This window comes from Lactuca serriola, chromosome 5 (assembly GCF_051521515.1).
Source record: "Lactuca serriola cultivar US96UC23 chromosome 5, Lser_US96UC23_V15, whole genome shotgun sequence".
NCBI lineage: Eukaryota > Viridiplantae > Streptophyta > Magnoliopsida > Asterales > Asteraceae > Lactuca > Lactuca serriola.
Window position 1 is genome coordinate 326,111,971 of NC_136412.1, and position 21,301 is coordinate 326,133,271.

Genomic DNA, 21,301 nt, shown 5'->3' on the forward strand with positions numbered 1-21,301 from the left:
TGGTTGCATGATGAATGAGAAATTTCATATTTGGAAATTAGACTAATTCGTTGACAAAGTGTCAAGTGAAGGACTAGGAGATCGAGTACACAAAGTTGTGTGTTGATCAAGTTCACCATAAGAGTAACAAAGATATTCGTCATGATTTACTAAGGTTTAGTAAATATGATTATACTTATAAGATTAAGTATAATTTGGAATTGATTAAAAAAGGTTTAAATCAATAGCAAAACGAATAAGAAGAATCAAGTAGGCAAAAGGATACAAGTTTCTCCATTCTCAGAAGAAGGGATAGTACCTTTTATGCTTTATGATAGGTCTTAATGATTAAGAACCATATATCAATTGATCATCTAAGTAAGTCTTAGTACAATTGTATGTTCAAGAAGAGGAATCAAGGATTGAAGAAATGGTTAAATCAAGAAGTCAATCAAACTTCATTACAATAACAAGTCTTAAAGTTAAGATTGTGACAATGAGTGACAAGTATTAAGAAGGTTTATAACATTCATCAAATGTGGAAAGTTGTGACGTCTTGGATAAGACAAAGACCAACTAGGTCCAATTTATGAAGTGTTTTGATAAAAGCTACACTAACTCTTGAATATTTGTTTGTCAAGAAATGGTTATTGACAAAAGAATATTATATGTCAAGGAGTCAGTGGGAGTTTTAATGGTCTTGAAAAGTTTCAAGAACAAATCAAATAAACCTTACCGATCATCACTAGCACACGAGTTGTGGTTTACAACATGTCGTGTTGACATTTTTTTATTTCTATGCCATTCCAATTGAGTTAATTATGCATGTGAGTTCTATGAGTTCTCATTTTGAACGCATAAAAGGGAAGGCATCTTAATCAATGAAAGGTACATGGACAGGAAAGGGTGAGCTGCTTAACTACTTGGAAGACGTGGTGGGCAGCTGTGCTACCATAAGGCAATAAATCAAGATTAAGAAAGTTCGGTCCATATGAGTTTGAATTTGTCGTAAACTTTGGTTTTAAAAAATTCACATGGATAGGAACACATACACCGCTCAAATCTAAGTGTCATAAGATTTCCTCCTTCATGAAAATGATTGTGAGGAAATGCTTTCACTAAGAAAGATTTTAAGAAGATAGTGATTGTAAAATTGCATTCTCAAATTCGATTATGGTTACGGTATCCCTTTCCATGATTTGAATTGTGAGGTTTGGCAATTAGTCTTAATTGTTTAGACACAAATATGAACTATCTAAGGCAAAGGTGTATAAGTTCAAGAAGCCTTGATAAAAGATTATCAAAGCATTAAGTATTAGAAACATGGATTTAAGAAATTCAATAGGTATTGTTAAGATGTTTATGAATACATGTCGAAGCTAGTGGGAGCATAAGTGTTATGTTTTATAATAATCATCATGATAGTGGGAGCATAAATGTTATGATTGTATGATTATTAAGGCACGTATTGCAAGTTAGCAATATTAATTATAGAAAACAAGAGTTATACCTTGCAAAGTTGTAAGGGTTGTAAAGTTGTTTTGCTATAATTAAGGGAGAGAATATTATGCTTGATTTCAAATCTAAAGGATTAGGTTGAGAAATGTTAATAAATTTAGTCAAGAGTACATAGTGTGTTCTTAAAATTTCGATTATGATTACGGCGTTCCTCTTCACAATTCGAATTTTGAGAACATAACAAATAAAACATTATGCGTCGTGTCCCATACGCTTCGGGTATAGGATCGATTGCTAATGTTTGACCATTCTAAAATTTTCCAAATGTCGAGCGCATTTAGAGGGAAAAGGGACTAGAATTGGTTTTGACTAAAATAATTAAACAACTATCAAAGGACAATCCAAAGTTCGACGAGGATTGGTTGCTTTTGAGTAGTTGGAAGTATAGTATTAGAAAATATGGAAATGTTTCCATATTGGATGGACCATATCGACTCTATTATGAATAGAAAAGATTCTATTAAGAATGAGTTGTCATATGGAACATATGGAAGTGTGTCCATATTGGGAATTGAATATTGAGAAATCTATGACTAGATTAGAAACTTCTATGCAAAAGGATGTTCAAAGAATGTACTTTGAGTGAGAGACATCATGTCTATGGAATTGTCATGTAACAATATTCGATAGAGGACTTTGTAATATCATTGGCAATAGTCTTTGTGACTTTGGTGCAGTGACATTACGAAAGGATAGTTGCATAGAATTTTAGAATCTAGCATATTCTATAAGTAGCAAGAATTTGATATTCTTTAACTTATGAAAAACGGATTTAGAGTTGTGAAATGAGAATGATTGGAAATGTGTTCAATTTGATCTATTTAACAAAGTGAGAACCATAGGTAAACATTGTGTGCATGCTAGGAGCATGGGACAAGTGTAATAATTCAAGTAAGAAGTTGATTACCCGAAACGAAAAATAATGAGTAATCGATATGGTGATAAATAAAAGGTGTTTTATTTATACTCAAAGGTTTGAGGCCATATGGGATTAATATTATTCTTGTGTTTCACATTTGCATGTTTTGACTTCCAGAATAATTGAATTTATTAAGAATAATCGAATTATTCGAACGGGCCACAGTCGTTCATATGTTGGAAGTAGGTATGAATGAAGATTGTCATGAATTGGTGTGTGGATTGTCTAAAAGAGTATTAGACATAAGCAAATGTTTGCTGCAACGTTCGTGAGTGCTTATGAATATGAATTTGAGCATTGGATTAAACCCACGCTCACTTGGATCATTCCATGAACTATATCACGAATGATTGGTGAGACGATAACATCTTATATTCTTGAAACCGAGATGTGTGAGTTGTATCTTGCAAATCGGTTACACATTGATAATATGTAAACGCACTAGTAACTTGGTGTTATAAAACATATTGTTGTGTGTGATTCGGTGAGTAAGTGCAAGCAAGCATTGTATCAAAGTTTATCCGTTCCTTTTATCCAAGTTAGGATAAAAGCGATATCTTTGGGCCCCTCGATGATTTAGTGATGACAAACGTAAATGCTCAGCCGGGCTAGGGCTAATTTGATTTGTTCAATTAGTCAGTCGTCGTAAATCGGAAATCGAGAAACAACACATAGACTGAGAGAATGATTTCAATCCATGTCTCGTGTCTATACGATATCTAGAATGGAGGAATATACGATCCCTTATCTAAAGGACAGCTTACTGATAAGATCAGAGTTCGACAGCGTCTTTGAGAGCTACGATTGCTAATCGGGTTGTACTTACTATTATAGTTACTGGACTTATCCAAGTGGGAGACTGTTGGATTAGTGTCTAAGCCCGTAACCATATTTGTCAAGTACTTGACCTGATTGTGTATGGTCCTTTTGGGTTGCCTTCACCAAAACAACCTGACTAGAGAAATAATAGAGAGAGAGAGAGGTTATTATGATTTATTAATATGTTATAAGAATAATATATTAAAGGAGAAATCATAATTGTTTAATTAATATTGGTCAATAATTAATTAGGAATTAATTTTGTGATCAAGTGTAATTAATTAAACTAGAGGGGATGAATTGTAATTATGTGATAGTTACAAAGTAGGGTAAGGATTATCCTAATATGGGTTGGACGAAATCTAAAGAATTTGTATCCTTGAAATCGTCCAAAGATATGGGTTGTCAAGGCTTATCTTATTGTTACTTGGTGGGCAAGCAACTAGATAAGGATAAGGACTGAAACCCTAATCTCACACCTATATAAAGACCCCTAAGGCTTATGAATTCGTCCATGCCTTGTCTAGGGTTCCTAGAAACGAATTTTATACCTCTTCTCTCTCTCTCTCTCTTGCTTCTCCATTTGCTCTTGGTGTTTGTGAGCCATTAGAGGCACTACACTTGTGGTGCTTGCTTTCAAGACTTTGGGTTTGAAGATTTATGTTGTTATTACAATATAACAACAAGAGGTATGTAATCTAACCTTCTTGGTTAATTTCGAAAATAGCAATCATGATTAGGATTTAATTATGTGTTCATAATGTTGTGTATCTAATAGTGAAAACATAGATCCAATGCTAGGGTTGCATGTACACATAGGATTGTTTGTATAAAACCCAACACTAACATATCACATAATCAAATAACTGTATGGTATTTTGGGGTCTACTTACTGGCTCCGACTGATCGTACGCCATGCATCCTCTGTTACTCATTTTGAAAACCATTTTAGAACTCATTTTGGAAACCTTTCCTTGATTTGAGACTGGATTCACACGAATGTTCCTCCAATTCACTCAAACCAAGGCTCTGATACCAACTTGTAACACCCATAAAAATCAAGCCAATTTTAAACTTTTAAAATGCATTCCAAATTTAATAGTTATTACAAAACAAGTTTCCAAAAGTATTTTATATCAGAGTATCCCAGAACAAATCATCCAAACGAGGAGCGGTACGATCATTTCTTTGCCTTGCCACGATCCCCTGATGTACCTAAAATAATAAACTGAAACTGTAAGCCCGAAAGGTTAGTGAGTTCCCCCAAAATACTGATACACATACAATCCACATACCAAGTAAGCAATATCATAACAAATTAAACATCATGTAATGGGTCCAGAGCTTTACAGATTGGATTACTCCTCCCTGGGCCCACAGTGTGAGTCTGGATTGCTTTCGGCCCACAACTCACATCTGGCTTGCCATCGAGCCCACAATACGAGTCTCCCTCAGCTCGTAACTGGAATGCTCCCGGGTATGTTGGTTTACCACACGAAGCAGTCTCACTTCAACCCATCCTACATAACATATCATCATATAACATAACCACTGAGTATGCAGATAATCATGAACAACACAGGTAGTCCTACAGATCTACCTAACTGGCATAATCATTGGCATGCAACACTAACTTCATAATCAACCTACTAACACTACTAGGATAACATACCCAATGGGCCGGCCTTGGTGCCTTAGACCCCTTAGTATAGTGAAGATAACTCATCTTGCAAATGTCGACTCGGTAGATAAACTCCAACTCTCGATTCACTGCCACGAACTCCACCACGTTTAAGAGAGTGCTTGCTGATGCAGAACTTGAATCCCACGAACTCTTGCTTCAACTATCATGTTTTCCCAAGTGATTCCTTCCCAAAATCCTTCCTCCAAGCTTAAACTCTCCAAAGAACACGCACACACTCGAGTTAGGGTTAAAGAGAGACAAGAGGTTGTAAAGGGGAGGCTGGGGGAGGTCAATGATCCTTTAAATAGGGTGAAATTCCCCGAAATTTAGGGTTTCATCTGCCAGATCCTACTCGTCGAGTCCCTTCTTGGACTCGGCGAGTAGGTCACTAAAACGTGTGGACGATCCCGCTACTACTCGACGAGTAGAGCGGCCAACTCGTCAAGTAGACCCAAAGACCAAAAAGATTCAACATAAATCAATACCTAAGAATCGGGGCGTTACATTGTATGTATGGTATGTGGTATGTTGGGGAACTCATTAAGCTTCATACTTATAATTTTTAGTTTTGGTTTCAGGTACTTTCGGTAGCAAAGGGAAGAGTTCGGGATGACTGCATTGAACACACCAAGATGTTTTAGCCTGTGATGTTTACTCTAATGTTTTGATTTGGAAACTCTGATAATAATGTTTTGAAATACTTTGACTTGTATTTTGATGGAATGGGTTGATAACTATGATTTTATTTAATGATTAAAAATGAAATTTTTGGACCGTATTTTTGGGATATTTCATTTGGTCCTTTTATAAATCCTTTTATACATAGTTTCTTTTCATTTGCTTGGTATATAGTATCTTGATCAATTATGATATCATAGATTTTATGGTAATCAACAGATATATCTTTCCTAATAACATTATTTGAAGCAAAATGTGTATCTGATTCTATGTTGTCAATGTGTATCTAAAACTCATGTTAACATGTTGTTGACGAAAATAGATACATAGAACAATTATAATAGCTTGTTGTTTTATTCATGGTTTGTTTGACTTTGATTTTCTGGTTTAATGAAAGTGATTATAGTTTTAATTCTTTGTAAGTAATACTTCAGTACGAGTCTCGGCTATAATCCCTTTAGAGGTACTTTCGGTAGTTTTTAGTATCTTGATCAATTATGGTATGTGGTATGTTAGGGAACTCATTAAGCTTCATGCTTATAGTTTTTAGTTTTGGTTTCAGGTACTTTCGGTAGCAAAGGGAAGAGTTCGGGACGACTGCATTGAACATACCAAGATGTTTTAGCCTGTGATGTTTACTCTAATGTTTTGATTTGGAAACTCTGATAATAATGTTTTGAAATACTTTGACTTGTATTTTGATGGAATGGTTTGATAACTATGATTTTATTTAATGATTAAAAATGAAATTTTTGGACCGTATTTTTGGGATATTTCATTTGGTCCTTTTATAAATCCTTTTATACATAGTTTCTTTTCATTTGCTTGGTATATAGTATCTTGATCAATTATGATATCATAGATTTTATGGTAATCAACAGATTTATCTTTCCTAATAACATTATTTGAAGCAAAATGTGTATCTGATTCTATATTGTCAATGTGTATCTAAAACTCATGTTAACATGTTGTTGACGAAAATAGATACATAGAACAATTATAATAGCTTGTTGTTTTATCCATGGTTTGTTTGACTTTAGTTTTCTGGTTTAATGAAAGTGATTATAGTTTTAATTCTTTGTAAGTAATACTTCAGTACGAGTCTCGGCTATAATCCCTTTAGAGGTAAACAGATTGGTCTACAACTCATTTCTTTTCTGCTCTTAAGCCTACTGGGTTGTTTATGGTTTGATTCACTTGAAGAAGTGGGTTGCGATTTAAATATTCACATAATCTGATGTTGTATTGGAATTTAGAATCAAGGACAAAATTGTTCATTAAAAATGTTTTTTAGTTTTAATGATTTTAAAATGATAAAAAAAAGATTATAAATCAATAAAAATTGTCTAAAAAAATAGATTTCGACATATATGATATTAAAAAACATTAAGAATGACAAATACAATATTTAAAGTTTAAGTCGGACAAATATGATATTTAGATGTTTAATAAGGATATATACGAAATTTTGCTTACTAAAAGTACAATAAATAATAGAACCAATAAAAAACTAGTTTCAAAAAAGTATAAAACAAAAAACAAAAAACCCAAAAAAATACTACTAGAAAATGAGATTATAATGATGATTTCGTCCTTTTTTAATTTCGCTAACCGACAAAACAACTAATTGAACTATTAAAAAGAAATTATGTAACTACGGTAGGGGGCAAACCTACGAATATACAAAACTCATGTGGTTAAAGTGTGAAAACAAAAAATTATAGATACGAAACATGGCAATATATTTGCGACCTGAGGGGGGAGGGAGTAATTTGTAAATTTTCTATTATATATGAACTATTTTGTAATTTTTTTAAACACATTGATCGTTTATGTAAAAAATAATGCATAAGGACCTTTTTGTAAATTACGGGAAAAATTTTATACTTTATTTTCTACACAGAAAACAAACTTGCCGACATATGAAAATCTTAAATATAGGGATTGTTTTCGTAAAAAAGATCTCACGCGGACCTTTTTGTATAAAAAATTATAGGGATTAAATGTGTCAATAGTGAAAAGATGTGTGACAAAAATCTAAAATGTATAAAATTCATTATTCCTAAGCTCATTTATATTTAATATATAGTATAATATAATTTGTTGTTCGGTAAAGTTACAAAAATATCAAAATTAATTTATAATAACTTATTAAAAACAAAACTTAAATGGGTTAAAACTTAACAGTGCCATAATTAATGAAGTGGGCCCAAAACTATATTTATAAAAAGAAAAATTAAATATTTTATTATATTTTATTCGTAGTTATGTTTCTATCCCATCAAATCTACTCTATCACAATAATGAAATTGATAACCATTTATCACCATTTAATGTGGATAGAAGGATAATAAAAATAAAATATAAAAGAATTTTTAATTTCTCTTGTAAAAAATAAAACTTAAAGGGGTTAAAAATAAAATGTGTAACTTAGGCCCAAAGCCATATTTGTATAAAACAAGTTCAAAATGCTTTATTTCTATAAATAGATTTAGAAACTTTTGCAAAAAAATAATCGAAGATTGTTCTAAGTGATATTATACCTAAATAGTTATTAAGAAATTCGATACTATTGGTTTTAGAATTATTGGTATTATTATATTTTTAAACAAATTATGATCACATTAGAACAGTTATTACTGATTTAAAATAAACAAATGTATTTTGGGTGACCTCCTTCGGGTCAAAATAGGATTAGTAAACGTTGTGAAATAAGTTGCTTGTTTATATCAGAAGCATTCACCATTGAAAAAAATGTAAATAAAATCCTGTTTAGCATGTTGATTTTGGCAACGAAACAAGAATATATATATTCATTTAAGAAAACATGATAAATTTATTAAAAGCCTTCAAATACAGTCATGATATAACAACTTGTATCGAATATAAGGACAATGATATATTATTATCGAAAGAAAAAAAAATGACGAACGATTTTAGATATTTGATAATTGCCAAGCTTTTAATTACCAACAACCATCTTTATGATTGATTAACGAAAAACAAATTGAATCCATGCAAACTAAAACCCATTAACCAAATTAACGCTAAATTTGCAATTAACTCGTCCGATTATCTAATTATATAGAATCTATGCATGCTGCAATTACCAAGTCAAAAACAATTACTTCTCCGATCTCAAAAATCAACTTAATTTTTTTTGGAGCATAAAAGTACGATCATATCTTCAACTAGATCTTCGAACTTCTTGCCGGCTTCAACAACGCTCGCTTCCATGGTAGATCGTTGTTCACGTGTATTGGAGGTGTGACATCATCGAAGAAAGGATGCTCAAGTGCCTCCATAGCAGTTGGCCTCAAACATGGATTCCAAGAAAGAAGTGTAGCAATCAGACACAATGCTTCGCTGCTTGCAGAAGGTAACAAGGACGCAAGAGGCACACCAGGAAGATCTGGGAACTGATAATTCATATTAACTGCAAGTTGAAGTCCCAATTTCCATTTGCTTTCTGTTGGACTTCCGATCACACTGCAAATATTATACAATACTTCTCCGCCATTATCACCTTTAAAAAGTGGTTGACGGGTGAATAACTCCGCCATGATTGCACCCATTGCCCACATATCAACCGCAGGATCATGTACAGAAGAACGGAGAAAAACCTCAGGGGCACGATACCTGCGCGTCGTGACATAATCGGTGTATGGAGGTTCCCCATCTGTCTCTCGAGCTTGACCAAGATCAGCAATCTTTATGATGCCATGATGTTTGGAAAGAAGAAGGTTATCTGGTTTCAGGTCACGATGAAAGTAGCCATTGCCATGCATGTGTGCAAGACCTTGAAAGAGCTGGAAGCACAAGCTTTTGATCTCACTTTCAGAAAAAGACACCATTCTGATATTTTTCAAACGATCGTAGAGACTGCATTCCATGCATTCGAATACCAAGAATACGTTACCGTTTTCTCCATTAATTTCTTTGAGCTTTACGATATTGGGATGCTTTATCCTCCGCAGTGCCTTGACTTCTATCAGATTTTTGCATTCTTCCTCCGAGGTACACTTTCTCTTCAGTTTCTTGATCGCCACTACTTCACCGGTTAGTTTATTCAATGCTTCGTAGACAATCCCATATGATCCTTCCCCAAGTTTCTTGATTTTGACATACTGTTCCATTATGTATGTCACTTTCTTTCTCACGAAAAAACACAAACGAGGAAGAAGAAGTGAAAGAATTTTTTCACTTCGAAAAGATCGAAAAAGAGGCTCAACAATGGGGATGGAAAACGAAGAGATGTGGAGGATATGTCCGGTAGTGCATTGTGATTTGTGAATGTGGATTGTGGAAGTAGATAGTATTATTTATACTAGTTTGTGAGAGATTTCAGATATGGAAAGATTCTGGGTTAATTAGGAGTTTGAGTTATCATAATTAGGATCTATCAATTAATCGATTTACTTTCCTATTATGAGAAGATTGATTGGGCTCCAAGGTAGCTCTTCCAGATATTCATATTCCCAGAAGTAGTTAAGCAATCGTATAAAAATGTACAAACAACGACACAAATTTGGAATTTAAAATTAACCAAATCCCTGAAAATCCTAGGGTTTTGAGATAACAATAAAAAATCATAAAATATTTGCTGGCTATGGGGTTCGAACCCATGCGCACTTATGTGCAGAAGATCTTAAGTCTTCCCCCTTAACCTCTCGGGCAAACCAGCTAATACGTGTTTTATATTGCACATTTGCTAAAGATTCGTTTTAGGAATCCAAATTCTCCGTTTGATACGCTTTAAAGTTCAACCCGGTTCGTTATTTTGTGCACCAGCCATTTTCAACTTAAATCAAGTAGTTTCAATTCCAAGAAAGCCCTTATTATTATTATTATTATTATTATTATTATTATTATTATTATTATTGAAAAACCTTTGATATATATTTATTTTTTGTGATAAAACATTATTATTCTCCAATAACGTTGTTTTAACTAATTATTATTTATGGAGCCACTTGAAATGTTGATATAGGAAAAGGGGAAAATTTTATAAGAAAACCCTATATATTATATATTAATGTTTTAAAAAACTTTTTAATAGTACATTTAACTATTATTTTTTGTGAAACCTCCCAAATTATCTATTTTATCCGGTAACCCTAGGTTAAACCGTTCTCATAAACCAATGTGGCTTGCCCCTTACCTTCAAGCTTCAAGCTTCAACCCCGTTCTTTTAACCTACAAGAGATAACACCTATAGAAAAGATTTTCTAATGTCAAGAAGGGAAAAGGTTTGTGGGATTAGACAGTAAAATCAGTCTAACATACTATCAACAGGAAATCAACTTGAAATTCAGGTTGTTGTCTTTTATAATATAGTTAGCAGGTCTTATTTTGTTGTTTGCATTGATTCTTTAACGAAGCTTTAATTGACACCAATGCCTTCAACATTAAATGTTGAAGTTGAAAGTTGATATGAATGGTTTGAATGGAACGAATGATGAGTCCAGTAAACTTCTGATGTATTTGGTTTTGATAGTTTATAGGTTGTCTTTAGATCCATATGAAGATGAGTATGTTGCTTCTCCAATGGAGAATATAATATGTGATCCTTTTTTAGATGAATGGGTATAATAATATATGAAAGTGCCTGAAATATCATCTAATGACGATGGTTAAGCCCTTCAGATGAAGAGTTTGACAAAACAAAGGACGAAGATCAAGAAATTAGGGTTCAATTCCTTGTATACAACCTTATGATATCTTGGAGTAAATTGGAATCATACTTGGGGAAAAAAGCACAAAATAGTTCAAGTTTTGTTTAACAAATTATATGTGGCTAATGGATACCAATTGAGGTTTTTCAAGTGTAATCATTGTAGGATATTAGTACGCAGTGGAAAAAGAATGATTATAATAAGTGTCTATTTCAATGTTATGCATCCTGAATGGGAAATGAACTAACTTGGCAAGTGACTCCTTGAAAAGTAAAAAAAATTGTGCACAAAATTACAACCTTAGGTCATTGATAACCCCTAGTTGGATTGATAACCATTATTTCAATGACCTAATTCACAAATCCCAAACAAAAATTAAGCAAATGAAAGCTAACTTTTATATAATTCTTTTTAAAGCGTAGTAGAGGTCGACGTCAAAGGGAAATGACATTAATATTTTATACTAACCGATGGCAATTGATTGATCACTATGCTCGAATATGTGACAATCTCGATGAAAATTTTAGATCAAACCTAGGAAGCATTGTCAAAGTTGGAGCCAATGTCAATCCGAATTAAACCCAAATATATATAACAATTTTACATTAACATAAGGGTAAATTACAACAAAGTCACTAAGTCAACTGAAAATTTTGATTTTGATACAACATTTTTTTCCCTCTTAATTAAGTCACTATATTTACATCTTTATTGCAATATAAACCAAATGACGAGTTTTCCTTGTTCTCTCAGTAACTGTTATTCCTAAACTACAATAAAGTCACTAAATTTATCAAATAAATGACATGACAATATTGTGATATAGAACTCACGTCGGATCTTATACGACATGAATGAGTTTAAAATATAGAGTGTACATCGTGTGACATCTCAAAAACCATGACAAAAATTTTCATTTTTAAAAGACATTTTCATAAAACCATAATATAATCAAACATTGTCTTCAAATCAAATCCATAGAAGTTAGAATATCAAATAATCTCTCAAAACATAAATTAGCAGGAGCATGTGTATGATAGGGGTGGAATTAGTACGGTACCGAGTTTTTTTTCTCCAAACCGGGTACCGTACCAACTATAGTTGGTATAAAATTTTTGCTACCAGTACCTACCAATTAATTTGGCTACCAACAATTTTGGTTGGTATATACCAAAGTTTTTAACTAATATGTACTATACATGAATATAAGTTGAATTTGTGAACATTTGGCCATTGCTTCACTCGCTTCTAGTAGTATTTTTTTTTGGAAACCACTAAAAGGATTAAAAGAGATCCACCCCTAGCAAGTTGCTAGAGGAAACAAATGGTAATAGTACAAGTAAAAAGAATGAGAAGTTAATATTCCTTTTTAAGTTTTAGTGTATGTATCACCGATCTCGTGCACATCAAACAATAAGTATCAAGAATTTTGTCGGTCAATGTGTTAGTTTAGTAATTCTAAGACTTGTTAGTTGTTATTCTAATTAAAACATGAAGATATGAGAACTCATATTTCTTTGTATTTATGAATATATATATATATATATATATATATATATATATATATATATATATATATTGGTTGATATGGTACAACCGTGGTATTCAAAATTTCATACCGTTACCGTACCAAGACAACTTAATTTGCATGGTATTACCAGCCAAACATATTGGCTACCAATTTAATTGGTTCGGTTGGTAATATGTTAGTTGGTTCTCTATGGTACATATTTGTCAGCCCTATTGTATGATCATGTCGTCGCCTTGCCCTGATCATCTGAAGTACCTGGAAACATTGAAATTCACAATTGTAAGCCAAATTTTAGTCAATTCCCCCAAAATACCCCACACAAAATATATATATAATGCATGCACACCAGATTCACAGTATAAAACTAGATTGTCCACGGACCCACTATCATAAGATTGGATTGCCCATAGTCATAAGACTGTATTTCCCCCGGTCCCACAACACAAGACTGAATTGTTCTCGGGTTTGTTGGCCTATAGCACAAAGTCGTACCGCCTCAACCCAACTGCATTATATTTAGGGTTGTAAACGAACCGAATGAACACGAACGAGGATTCTTCATGCTCTTTCATTTAAGTTAACCGAATAAATAAACGAACATGAACATATAAACGGATAAGTTTTTTTTATTCATGTTCGTTCATTTAACAAGTTACATTGTTCATGTTCGTGAACATGGTTAACAAACATAAACAAATGAACATAAATGAACAAAGATAAAAAAAAAAAAAAAAAACATAATTGAAGATATATGAACATAAATGAATATATAATACACTAATGTAATCAAACACAATTAAGCATACGTCACCATAAAATGAACTTATATGAACGAACGTAAACGAACAACATAAACAAACATTCATGAACATAATTGAACGAACGAGACCATTGTTCATCTTCGTTCGTTTAGCTAAACGAGCGATAATTTGTGTTCATGTTCATTCGTGTATCAAATAAACGAACATAAATGAACAATGAACAGTTCGCTGAACGTTCGGTTCGTTTACAACCCTAATTATATTAACATATTCACCAAAATAATAACAAGAAAACACATGTAATCATAACAAATCTACCATTATAATCGAACACTAAATGTAACATTCGGGCCTTGTAAGTTTCCTTTTTCAACCTTCCTTAAGCAAAATCTTTACAAAAATGGTCCTTTTGGCTAGTACACGAGGCGTACTAGCTGAATCGTGGTCGCCGACATCTCCCACGTATGCTAGGCATACGTGGGGTTACGCTAAGCATACTGATGGCAGGGGAAAACCCTAAGCCTCCCTCATGGTCTTCATCCTCTCAATCTCCTTTGTCCTTTTAGTGTCAAAATTGAAACCTAACCATGTTGCATGCCCTTTTAAGCTTACCTTGGTGATTTTTGGTGATCTTTGAAGGTTTTGAAGAAGAATGAAGTTTGAGAAGAAGCAAGGGAAAGGAAGGAGCTTGTAGATCCATAAGTTTGGCACCATTTCTAGCTCTTTAAATGTATAAAGTTTGAACCTTGACCATTTCATGCTTATATATACTTTTAGTGTAGAAAATGTCATCTTTTGGTCCCATAGTTTCAATTCTTGGAGTTAAGGAACATCAATCCATTTGAGATGTCCTTTTGAGCTCTTGGAGGTGTTTTGAGCCATAAAAATTGGATCTTTATGGTTAAGCCTTAACCATACAAGTGTTAGGGACCAACCAAGTGTGCTTATGGACTTGATTCATGTTTTGAGCCCCATTCATGCATGCAAAAGCATAAAGTTTGCAACTTTATGGATTAGGACGTTTCTAGGGGATTGGATCTAAGTTTTAGGCATTAGGTCTTAAAAAGAATAAGTCACGTAGGTGTTTTTGGGTTGGCTGACTAGTACGTTGGGCGTACTCCTATGTACGCTGCATGTACTAGGTCAACACCAGCGTATGCTAGGCGTACATGCTAAGTATACCGCGCGTACGTAATCAGTGGGAAAAATGAATTTTTAGGCTCTCGGTTTTGTTGGGCGTTGGACTTGTCTAGATTGGGCCTCAAGCCCGCTTGTTGTACTAATGCATTTGGGGCCTAGGACCATATTAGATGTTTTTGGGCCATATTGGGCCTTAGAAGCCTTTTTGGTTGGGCTTGGGTACTTTTGGGTTGTTAGGGATTTGGGCCTAGTAGGGAGGAGGCCCAATAAGTCAAAGGTAAATGAACCTTTTTTCCTTAAGTCAAAGATTGGGGTTTTGGACCTTCGGGTTAGAATATGACCAAATGGCTAATTTGGATTTTATGCTTGTGCGATAGGGAGTGGAGTGTATGAGTCATCCGTTGAGTACATTTTGACATCCACAGTTTGAGGTGAGTCTTCATACGCAGTAGCCGTGGGTCGAAGGCATGAAGGCCAGACCACTAGTTATGTTATACCATGATGATTATCTCTGTGATGATTGTCAGTCTTGTTTGTATCTGCATGATGACTCGGTGATGTATTGTTATGATAATATGTGGTAGTAGTAGTAGGGGTGAAATAGACCCGATATTCAGTTGAAATCGACCAAAGGGATAGGCTAGCACCCAAATATGTTTGGCAGTATCCGGTTGAGATAGACCAAATGGGTAGGCCATCACCCAGATTTGCTTAGTAGTATCCGGTTGAAATAAACCGAAGGGGCAGGCCAACACCTAAATATGTTTGGCACTATGTTGTTCAGTATGTTTGTGTAGTATGTTTGATTAATATGTGGTATGTTGGGGGAACTCACTAAGCTTTGTGCTTACAGTTTTCAGTTTCTGTTTCAGGTACTTCTAGCTTGAAAGGGAAGGGCCCCGACTTAATCGCACCGCATCACTCCAAATTTCTCCGCACTTACTGATTTTGGGATTTGTATTATGATGTTATGATACAACGCAACTTTTTTGAATATCTTGGTATTAGTTTCTTATGAATGGAATGAATTTAAAAACAAAATTTGTATCCATATTTTTGGGATGTTACACTACAACATAACAACATCCTACCCATAAGGACACATAGTGAAGTATAAATTATAGTGAGAAAACTCACATCATCAGGTATCAGATATCTACATAGTTCCCTAGAAGACAAGAACTGGTACTACGGGTCACCTATTCATCAAATATAGACAATTCCTCAATCTAGGATCCTAATTCCCCCAAGTTGGCCTAAAAGTCAACTTGGTCAAAAATTCAACGGCCAAAGTCAAAGTCAACAGTCAAAAGTCTTACAATTGTCCGTCATCAAGCTTCTGGCATGTTGTGGTGGCCTCAAGACAAAATACTCGTAGAAAACCAAAACACCACCCCTTAGAGGCTATGTCTCCATGTCGTGGGATCTATCATGACTAGCTTAATCCATTAAGCTCTTAATCATTTACTCCACTTATCCATAATTTCTAGAAGGCTTTCTTAATCCTAAAAGATCATAAAAATTAGTTTTATGTAGATGTAACGCCCCATTCTTGGTACGCATCAGTTCATTTAATATTAATTTTGTAAAATCTACTCGACGAGTTGGTATCCCTAACTCATCGAGTAGATGCCAGATTGGACACATGAATTTAAATGGTCTACTCGGCGAGTCAAAGCCTTGACTCGACAAGTAGGTATGTCAGGAGGAAACCCTAATTTCGGGGTTTTGCACCTTATTTAAGCCACTTACCCCCTTTTGGGCCCCCTTTACCAGCCTCCCTGTCCTCCAAAACCCTAATTCGTTGTGAGCTTCATCTTTGAGAGATTATTGAGGTTTTGAGTGTGGTTTTGTGATATAGAAAAGAGTTGGAAGAGCTTGGAGCCATCAAGCTTGTGGAGAAGATCAAGATCCAGGATTTCATCCATCTTTGGCAACCTTCGGAAGTAAAAAGCTCTTAGCTTGATAACCCAGAGCTTAGATCTCTTTTAGTGTTGATTTATTGGTCTTTTTGATCCCTTTGAGAAGGATAAGTTACTCTCCATGGGTTGTATGCCAAGCAATCCATTTTCCTGTGATATTTAGCCTCTAGAACCAAAAAAGAGGTTTTGAACCCGTTTTTGTCCAAGCAATGGTCATGTTTATGGAAGTAGGTTGCTATAACTTGAGTTTGGGTCCATTTGAGGTGTGCAAAGCCATCCAGTCTCCAACTTTAAAGAAATGAACCATGAAAACGATATGGATCTGTATTTTGGAGCCTTATAAGTGTGAAATCAGTTGTTTAGGTTAGATATGCAAGGGACTCGACGAGTTCATAAGGGAACTCGACGAGTCTGGTCAAGGATCCTCAATGATGTTCATGAAACTCGGCGAGTTGTCAAGGAACTCGATGAGTTGGATCATATTTTCCCTTTTCTAAATATGCTAAGACTCGGTGAGTCTGAGGACGACTCGACGAGTTAGTTCGTCTAGTCGTGATAATGGGTAGCCTAGGGACTCGACGAGTCATAGGGTGACTCGGCGAGCCGAGTCACGATTTTAGGGTTTCTGAGTTCTAGAACTCGAGGAGTCAATAGGCTAACTCGGAGAGTTAGGTCAACCTGGAAGGTTGACTTTGACAAAAATGTTGACTTTGACAATGGGTAAAATGGTCATTTTACCCTAAGTAAAATTGTCGGATTTCTGACTAAGTATTAATATATAGTGGTAGCCGAGGAGTTGTGAGAGTAGCCAACAGAGATTCCTCACACACGAGTTCATCATTCAGTTTGAGAGGTAAGTTTCCTTTTAGTAGGAATGGGTCAAAGGCACCAAGGCCGACCTGTATATGTGATATGTTAGTAGCTGAGTGTGGGTAGGGCCCAAATCTCGTAGCAGTCTAGTGTGGGCGGGGCCTGGATCTCATAGTGTTAATTGAGTATAGTTATGTGTTTGTTTGATAGATATACTTGTTGTCTGTATGATACTTGTATGCATGTAAGTAACGGAGTGTGGGCAGGGCCCGAATCTCCTAGAAAACGGAGTGTGGGCGGGGCCTGAATCTCCTTGACAGCGGAGTATGGGCGGGGCCCGAATCTCCTAGACAGCAGAGTGTGGAAGGGGCCCAAATCTCTTAGACAGCGGAGTGTGGACGAGGCCCGAATCTCCATGAGAATGGGTGGGGACCGTATCTCCTAGTTACATGATATTTGTATGGTATGTGGTAGTTTGAAACTCACTAAGCTTCATGTTTACAGTTTTTAGTTTTGGTTTTAGGTACTTCCACTAGCAAGGGGAAGGGCTCGGGATGATCACATGACACACACCGCATTTTTGGCCTGGGATGTCTTAGACTCTGATATTTATCTCACATGATTTTGACATAGTATTTGATATGATGTTTTGAGATACATGATACATGATTTTCTTTATGACTATGGTTGATTTGTGGGTTTACATAAATTTTCATAACAAAATTTTTGGGACCTTATTTTTGTGATGTTTCAGTAGACATGTATATCCAATGCATGTCCTGAACTCCAACTAAGTCAAAATGGAAGAAAATAAGGTCAAAACCTCATGCAAGGATTCAAAATTCAAATATTCTTCATATCCAAGACATATAACCACAACAGGACCTCGATGATCTATAAAGTTTCCAAATTTATGGATTTCTTGATGGGTTTTGGTCATAAGAACATCCTATGTGCTCATACAAACCCTAATGCTTGGATCTAGGTTTCTCTATTATACATGCAATTCATCCAAGACTATAAACCCTAATTCTAGCATACAAGTAATCATATTAACATAAGAATGGGTTTAAGATATTACCTTGATTGTTATGTAGCAATAACAATCCAATTCCTCCTTGTATTGACTTTAGAAAGCTTAGAGTCACAAATGTCACTCCTCTAATGGTTCACAAACACCAAGAGCAAGAGGATGAAGAGGAGAGAGGATGGAGGCTGCCCAAAACGTGTACTAACCCTAGAAGAAAGCTTAGCCATGTTTTTGGGTCATAAGGGATCTATATATATATATATATATATATATATATATATATATATATATATATATATATATATATATATATATAGGAGGCTATTAGGGTTATCTAACAAGGAAACCCTAATTTGGATGTTTAAGCCCTAAGCAACCCATGGATTCCTTTCCTTAAGGGCTTGGACGATTTCCCCATGGGTTTCCCCATAGAATTCGTCCACACCTTAATATAAGGCAATCCATAGCCTAAATTGCAATTATCTTATAATTACAATTTCAGTCCCTTAAGTTTAATTAATCTCTTTTAGTCACAAAACTAATTACCAATTAATTATTGACTAATATTAATTAAACAATATGATTTCTCCTTTAATATATTATTCCCATAATATATTAATAAATCATATTTAATCCTTTATCTCCATAATTCATCCTATTAAGTTGCTTTGGTGAAGGCAAGCCAAAAGGACCATGCACCATCGGGTCAAGTACATACCAAAATAGTTATGGACTTAGACACTAATCCAACAGTCTCCCACTTGGATAAGTCTAATAACTATTATGCGTATGACTTCAGATCCTGATATGCAGTCGTAGCTTTCCAAAGCCGCTGTCAATTCTGATCATATCAGATACGCGTGTCCTTTAGATAAGGGATCATATATTCCTCCATTCTAGATATCATATGAGACATGATTTCAAATCATTCTCTTTGTACTATTTCTCGAATTCTGATTTATGATGACTGACTAATTGAACAAATCAAATTAGCCCTAGTCCGGCCGAGCATTTACGTTTGTCACCACTAAATCATCGAGGGGCCCAAAGATATCGCTTTTATCCTACTTTGGATAAAAGGAACGGATAAACTTTGATTCAATGCTCTCTTGCACTCACTCACCGAATCACACACAACAATATGTTTTATGACACCAAGTTACTAGTGCGTTTACATATTATCAATGTGCAACCGATTTGCAAGATACAACTCACACATATCGGTTTCAAGAATATAAGATGTTATCGTCTCACCAATCACTCGTGATATAATCCATGGAGTGATCTAAGTGAGCGTAGGTTTAATCCAATGCTCAAATTCATATTCATAAGCACTCATGAACGTTGCAGCAAACATTTGCTTATGTCTAATACTCTTTTAGACATTCCACACACCAATTCATGACAGTCTTCATTCATACCTACTTCCAACATATGAACGACTGTGGCCCGTTCAAATAATTTGACTGTTCTTAACCAATTAAATTATTTAGGAAGTCAAAACATGCAAAGTGAAACACAAGAATAATACTAATCCCATATGGCCTCAACCCTTTGAGCATAAATAAAACACCTTTTATTTATCACCATATCGATTACTCATTATTTGTTGTTTCGGGTAATTAACTTCTTACTTGAATTATTACACTTGTCCCATGCTCCTAGCATGCACATAATGTTTACCTATGGTTCTTACTTTGTGAAATAGACCAAATTGAGCACATTTCCAATTATTCTCATTTCACAACTCCAAATCCTTTTTCCATAAGTGAAAGAATATCAAATTCTTGCTACTTATAGAATATGCTAGATTCTAACATTTTATGCAATGATCCTTTCGTAATATCATTGCACCAAAGTCACAAAGACTATTGCCAATGAAATTACAAAGTCCTCTATCGGAGATTGTTACAATACAATTCCTTATATATGATGTCTCTCACTCAAAGTACTTTCCTTTGAACATCCTTTTGCATAAAAGTTTCTAATCTAGACATATATTTTCAATATTCAATTCCCAATATGGACACGTTTCCATATCTTCCAAATGACAACTCATTCTTAATAGAATCTTATCTATTCATAATAATGTCGATATGGTTCATCCAATATCATACTTCTAACTACTCACAAGCGACCGATCCTCGGCGAACTTTGGATTGTCCTTTGATAGTTGTTTAATTATCTTAGTCAAAACCGATTCTCGTCCTTTTTCCCTCTAAATGCGCTAGACATTTGGAAAATTTTAGAATGGTCAAATATTATAGCATTTGCAATCAATCCTATACCCGAAGCGTATGGGACACGATGCATAATGTCTTACATAAAGATTTGATACTTTATCAATCTTTTGCCATAATGTTTTATTTGCTATGTTCTCAAAATTCGAATTCTGAAGAGGAATGCCGTAATCATAATCAAAATTTTAAGAACACACTATGTACCTTTGATTAAATTTATTAACATTTCTCAACCTAAGCCTTTAGATTTGAAATGAAGCATAATATTCTCTCCCTTAATTATAGCAAAACAACTTTACAACCCTTACGACTTTTCAAGGTATAACTCTTGTTTTCTATAATTAATATTGCCAATTTGCAATACGTGCCTTAATAATCATACAATCATAACATTTATGCTCCCACTATCATGATGATTATTATAAACATAACACTTATGCTCCCACTAGCTTTGACATGTATTCATACATCAACTTAACTTCCAGAAAACAATACATATTGAATTTCATAAGTTCATGTTTCTAATACTTAGTGCTTTGATAATCCTTTATCAAGGCTTCTTAAACTCATACACCTTTGCCTTAGATAGTTTATA

At 34.5% G+C, this 21,301-nt stretch overlaps 1 non-coding gene and 1 pseudogene across 1 annotated transcript; both read right to left on the bottom strand.

Moving 5' to 3' along the window:
• Positions 1-8,788: 8,788 nt before the first annotated feature.
• Positions 8,789-9,733, bottom strand: LOC145050945 (cyclin-dependent kinase F-4 pseudogene; annotated as a pseudogene).
• A 465-nt stretch (positions 9,734-10,198) lies between these two features.
• TRNAL-UAA (transfer RNA leucine (anticodon UAA)) lies at positions 10,199-10,281 on the bottom strand. Its single transcript has one exon. It is a non-coding gene; the product is annotated as a tRNA-Leu (tRNA).
• Between the last annotated feature and the right edge of the window lie 11,020 nt (positions 10,282-21,301).